Source organism: Mus musculus, chromosome 13 (assembly GCF_000001635.26).
Source record: "Mus musculus strain C57BL/6J chromosome 13, GRCm38.p6 C57BL/6J".
Taxonomy (NCBI): Eukaryota; Metazoa; Chordata; class Mammalia; order Rodentia; family Muridae; genus Mus; species Mus musculus.
In genome coordinates, this window is record NC_000079.6 from 35,207,114 (window position 1) to 35,213,586 (window position 6,473).

At 45.9% G+C, this 6,473-nt stretch overlaps 1 long non-coding RNA gene across 1 annotated transcript; it reads right to left on the reverse strand.

Moving 5' to 3' along the window:
- Positions 1 to 3,546: 3,546 nt before the first annotated feature.
- Positions 3,547 to 4,935, reverse strand: 1700019C18Rik (RIKEN cDNA 1700019C18 gene). Its single transcript, NR_126478.1, has 2 exons — positions 4,709 to 4,935; positions 3,547 to 3,729 (listed from the first exon to the last, which is right to left on the reverse strand). It is a non-coding gene; the product is annotated as an RIKEN cDNA 1700019C18 gene (long non-coding RNA).
- Between the last annotated feature and the right edge of the window lie 1,538 nt (positions 4,936 to 6,473).

The following is a 6,473-nucleotide window of genomic DNA, read 5'->3' on the forward strand; positions in this document are numbered from 1 at the left end:
CTTGAATGGCTGATGGGAGGATTTGGCTTTAATAGGGTAATGAAAAGAATGTCAAATGCAATCATCCTTTCCTATTCATCCACCTATCTCATAAAGCCAAGGAAAGTCCAGAGACTGACTATCGAATGCTTTCCTGCCCAAACTACGGCCTCTCAATCCAGGTGCTTCTTGATATATGTACACATGCCCAAAGACCAAGGGGATTTATGTGGCCATGGAGATGTCGCCTCAGATCTCCCTGCAACAGAACCTCTATTGGATTATCCAGCAGTTGATTGGCCCTCTCCAGCTTCTGAACATCTGAATCCATCACTCAGTGTCAGATCGATTATGGACTGCCTAAATAACTCAGGTAGCGATGGCAGGGCTTGGGCTAGGATGGAATCATAGAAATGGGAAGGAGAGTGGATTCAAATGAGGGCAGCAGTTGCCTTGCTTGCCGCCCTCATCACTTCCACACAGCCTGTCATCAAAGAAAACACTGACTGGTAATAAGCTTGGAGGAGAAAGGACTGTTAGTCAGGAAACCTGACTCAGGCCCAGCACTAGCCAGATGTGTACCTAGGAAATGGCAAAACTTTGACCTTGTTCTTTGCTGCCTGGCAATGCATGGGGCCAATTGGACCAGATGGATTTGAAATTCAACCCTATTTTTTTTGCATGCACCTCTGTTTTAGTATAGTATATATAAAATAAAATTTGTCATGTGAAAATTTTATTTTTAAGATGTTTCTGTCTAGGGCAACTCAGCACATTTACATGCTAGTTAACCATCACTGCTGCTCATCTTCACAATTCTTTGTTTTGTTAAGCCCATGCTACATGCCCATTACATTCTAACTTCCCATCCCCTTCCCCCTGGCCCTGGCAATCCTAACCTATTTTCTAACTCCATTAATTTAACTCTGCTAAATACCTCATGTGAGTGGAATGATACGTTATGTGTCCTTTGGTGTTTAGTTTATGCTAATTCACATAATGGCTTCAAGGTTCACTCGTGTTGTAATACGAGTCAGGATGTCTTCCATTTTAATTTGAGTAAAGTTCCATTGTGCATGTGTTTGTGTGTGCCTGTGTGTTGTTGTATTTATTTGTTTTGATGGTTAATCTCCATTGTCATCTTGACTGGACTTAGACTCAGCACAGAAACACGCCTCTGGGTGTGTCTATGAGGGTGTGTCTAAAGAGGTGTAACCCTGGAAGGAAGACTCACCCTGAGTATAGGTGGAAGCATCCATTGGATGAGATCCAGATTGGCTATGAGAAGCAAGAGCTGAGCAGCAGCGTTTCTCACTGCCTGCTTCCTGTGTCACTGACAGTTGACACAGTGTGACCAGCTACATCAGGCTCCAGTCATACCTTCCCCAGCGTGTAACCTCAAACCATGAGCTAGACTAAGTCTTCCTCCCTTATCCTTGCCTGCTAAGAGCATCACGTACAGTAACTGATGCCCAGTCATCTGTTGATGGACACTTAGGCATCTTCTGCTTTCTGGCTACTGTAAATAACACTGCCCTGAAGCTAGCTATGCAAATACCTCCTCCAAAGTCTGCTTTCCTTTCTTTAGGGTAAATACCCAGACATGAAATTGCTGGTGATGTAATAGCTTACTCTTAAAGCAGTGATTCTTGAATTTTTCCACAGTAACCAGGGAGTGTGAATTCTCGAACTTGCTTTTGTCCAAAACTTTCTAACATATCACCATTTGTCTACACATTCATTCAAATTTACCCAAGTTTTGCATTCTGAACTCTTTGTATTGTTGTTTCTTGTTTGTTTATTTGTTTTTTTTAAAGTACATTCTAGTTGAAGGGAAATTTGACTCCACAGCCAAAGAATGTTTTCCTACATGGTGGTACCATGGTTTTCCCCATAGTGACAATACCTACTTTAATGTACATGCAGAAACAAGCTGTTTTTCAGGTCTCACACTGCTTCAACATTCTCTGGACTTAAAGCAACACCCTTCAGGGGAAGGGTTCCCTTTAAACCAAGATGACATCGGAGGAGGACTCTCTCCTGAGCCGGAGGGATGAGTCACCGACAGGGGGAATCTTAGGCAGTGCTTGTGTGATGGAGGCTGGAAGAGAGTGGAGCATTTCTAGATCTGAATGTTGTACATGTGTACCCGCAGGGGCTCAGACACAAGAGCAGGGAGGCTGATGCCTCCCTGGGCTTGTTCCCCAGCTTTCATTGTTAGAGAGTTGGGGAATACTGTCTGAGTTGTGAGGTCAGCCACAGAGAGAACGTTGGTTCTGTAACACGGAGTCTAGGAGCATTGGGTGAGACACTCAGTGTCCAATCATGTGCACTGTTTGCACGTGTATATTCTCCTTCAGGGCTGCTTACAAGTGGCCTGGGAAATGCGTGGCGAAAGTCCTGTCCTGAGCCACCAATCTTTTTATGATTTTGTAGCTACTTTCTGGGAAGAGGTCCCATGAAGATGCAATGGTTATTGATGTGAGAAACTGATTATAGCCCAGGAATCAGGGGCAAAGGGCTTCGGAAGTCAATGGAAGCAGTAAAACAGCTATTTGTCCCCACCCATGGGGCTTCTGGCGGAAGCCAGCTGTGTGTGGACAGGCCCGTGTCTCCCTGCTTTTGATATCTCCTGACAGTCAGAAAGGGAAGTGTCAACAGGCAAGGGGAAGTACAAGAGAGCTTGAGGGTTGGCAGCTCTGGCTTTGAAAGTCTCCAGTGGTGTAGATAGTGCTTAGATAAACAGCCCATTCACCATGTGTGCTTCCCTTAAAGGGAGGAATGAAGCTGGAAGTCAAGGTCACGCTAATAGTGTCTTCACACAAGACCTTCATAGACTCACACCAGCACAGTGTCTGCACACAAGACCTTCATAGACCCACAGCAGCACAGTGTCTTCACACAAGACCTTCATAGACCCACACCAGCAGTGTCTACACACAAGACCTTCATAGACCCACACCAGCAGTGTCTACACACAAGTCAGGCTCTACAGATCCCCCTCTGGAACAGAAGGACTTCCTCCCCAGCTTCAGGTGTCACCAGCAGACTGCCTTCAGTTGCCAACTTTTCTCCAGAAATACCTCAGTGACAAAAGCCTTATGGACCAAAACCAGGATTCCTTCTTAGTCAGGCTGTACTCAGTACCATGTAGAAGATAACTGGTCATCAGAGAGAGAGGGAGAAAGAGAGAGGAAGATAGAAAGGAAAAGGAAGAGGGGGACGGGGGAGGGGAGAGGGGGAGGGGGAGGGAGAACAAACCAGAGAGGAAATGGCCTTGGGTTTGTGACCAGCTGCACTGACAGTGGCTGTGAGGTAGATGGCATGAACAGAGATCCTCAGTCAGAGCATCATGGTCAGCCTGGGAGAGGTGGTCAGTACAGAGGCTAATGTGCCAGTGGAGCCACAGCAGGCAGGAACCAGGGCCCTCATCTGTACCATTTAAGCATCTCTCTGGGGACCCGACCAATAGGATATGGTAGATGAGATGTTATCTGTTGTAGAAGCTTCTCTGCGTACTCATGGAGACCGAAGACCTCTAGCTCAGTCCACACCAGCACTGTTTTTGTGAGACTTCACTCTTTTATTTCAGTGGTTAGAACATTCCTGTTTTATTAAACCAACGAGGGCAGATTGTGGGCTTTTGGCATGGCTCACCCATATTCACTTGGAGATGTTTAGTTTATGCAGAGTTGATGACTCCATCCTTCAGTGCAGGGTGGGATCACTTTCCTGACCAGCTTGTTCTTTCTAAAAACAAGAATAAATTGTAGAATGTGGATTTTGTTTTTATCCAGAAAAATAGAAGATATGTTTCCCCCCCACACAAGTTCATTTCACTTTATATATTTGTAATTAATAGTATGTGTTTCAAATAGTGTGAGTTTTAGACACCACCCGCCCCAAGAGAATAAGGACAGTCACATGATGATTCAAATACTTCTACTTGCGTGGCCTGAGGCTCCTCCCATAGAGTTTACAAGTTCCTGTGATGAGCAGCTTGTCTTTGTCCACCATAACCAAAGAAAGGCTTATAAACCACACTGAAAGGCACGGACTGGGACAAGAATCATAGGAATGGAGAAGGGATGGGTGCAAGTGACACTGCATATTAACTTGATGACTGCCCTGGAGAATGCATTGATAGAAAGTCAGGGAACTTCACTCAAACCCAGCACGAATCAATTTTGTAGCCCTGGAAACGACCAGAATTCTGACTTTGCTCTCTGCTGCCCGGCAGTACACAGGAGAGATGTGACAAGCTGATCTGGAATCCACTCCTAATCTCACAACAAAGAGTGCTCACCTGCTACTGTAGCATCTATAGGTCCATGACTGTGTTAGAGATCCATGCAGTGTCAGGAAAGGTTAGGGACATAAGAAAGGACTGCCAGCAGCAGGGGACAGTTGGTGACCAGAAACAACAGAGTTCCCTGTCTAATATTTTACCTGTGATTTTCTTCCATGCTGTTGGCTGTGGGTGGCTCCTGTCTATTCCTTACTTATTCATAGTAAGGAATAGACAGGAGGTTGATTGCTAAGCCACTGGGCATGGGAGGAAGGGAAGGAGCTCTGAGTGGGTCAGGGGACCCAGGTGTGAAAGAAACTACCTTGCCTGATAAGAGGCAGGAGTTATTGGTTTGTGGGGAGGGAGGAATGACAAGGAAGAACTAGGTCCAGTTTTAGTCTGTAGTGGTTTACATGGTCCCGATCACTGAGGGGAACTTACCAGTTGTACGATGAAAAGCCAGCCACTATGTGTGTTTTCAATTCTTTGAGGTGTTGTATTATTTACTTCTCCAGTGGCTGCCATAAACTATCTGAACAAATACAATGTAAGGGGGTGAAGTGTTATTTTGCCTCGAGGTTCAAAGGTACCATCCACCATGACAAGGCCGGCATAGTGAGCAGCAGGAGCTTGAGGCATGCGCAGTCAGGAAGCAGGGAGTGTTGACTGCTGGTGCAGTTTGAGGCATGCGCAGTCACGAAGCAAGGCGTGTTGACTGCTGGTGCAGTTTGACGCATGCGCAGTCAGGAAGCAAGGAGTGTTGACTGCTGGTGCTCAGCTCGGTTTCACCTTTCTATCCTGTTATGCATTTAGGGTAAGTCTTCCCACCTTGATTAACTTGTCTAGGAAATCCTTCACTGATGCGCCCAAAGAATTGTCTCCTGGGTAATTCTAGACCATGTCAAATTTAAAGTCAATATGAACCATCACCACAGGTGTGCTGCAGAAACACACGTCTGGCCCTTCTAGAATGCGCTGCTCATCAGAGACCGTCTTTAAGTCTGTTTTAAGTTCATGTGGCTGGGCCAGGATCTCATCCACAGATGGAACAGGAAAGCAGGTTCTTTGGCTGCTGTCTAAACCAGGCCTTCATCTGGATGAGAGCCCAGCTCTGACACAGGCCAATAGCCAGACAGTTCAGGGACTAAGGGAGCTTGCAGGCCAACAGTCATCACGGCTTCTTCTACCCCATCAGCAGGCCTCAAGAGGCTCTCCCACTGGGGACCTACCCTCCTGATCCTAGTGCAGAGCATACAGGGAACATGAGCCTGTGAAAAGGCAAAGTAAGGGCACTTTGCCTCACAGTCTAGATGGCTCAGCAAATAAATGTTAAGTTACCTACATACAGAGTGAATGGAAGGCCGCAGAAAGCAAGTCGCAGCAAACAGCCACATCGACTGACAGACACAAGAGGGTGGAGACTGTCCTCTACAAAGTCACCAGATCATGTGTTTCACACCAGGGAGGTATATAAAGGGCTGAATGGGTAACAGGGATACGTGGCAGTGTGGGGGTAGAGGAAGGAAAAGAGATGGGATGCGCCTGTGTAGCAAAAGAAAATTCAACTTGCCCTCTCTCTTTATTCTAGAATCTTCCTTTCAGCTTTTAAGTTGATTTTATCATTAATCAGATTGAATATTCTTGGGCCCTTGTTAAAGATAAAGTCTCAGCCTCTAGTCTAGCATTTAGGGGGTTCCCATATGCCAATTGCAAATGCAGCAAAAGTAAGAAACAGCCCTGACTTTGGATAGAGGATATCCTGGTTTGTTCTGTCTTTGGTCCATCTTTATCTGGACAATCCCCTACAGTGTCACTAACCCACTCTCTCCTGTCTTTCCCTTATCTCCACTTCTTAAGTCCAATGTTCATGTCTCTCCTCACCCCAAGCCTTCCCAGTTATCCAGAACTCAGGAGTCTGTCCCCGCCCCACTGCAAATCTTCCATAGAACTTAATAGCAAACGTGAAGAGTTCCAAGTCCAGACTAAAGTTCCAGATCTTTCTATGATTGCGAGATCTTCTTATAGGAGACACAAAACCTTTCTGTCCTTGGATTTCTTTTTCTGAAAAAGAGTCGTAAGTTTCCTGGGAGAACGTAGATGGTTTTAGGTTGAAGAAGGAATGCAGATATCTGAGTGGCAGACATGTAGAAAAGAGCCAGTGTTGGTTTCACGTCCTCTGCTCATTCTTTTGCCATTTTATCACAGC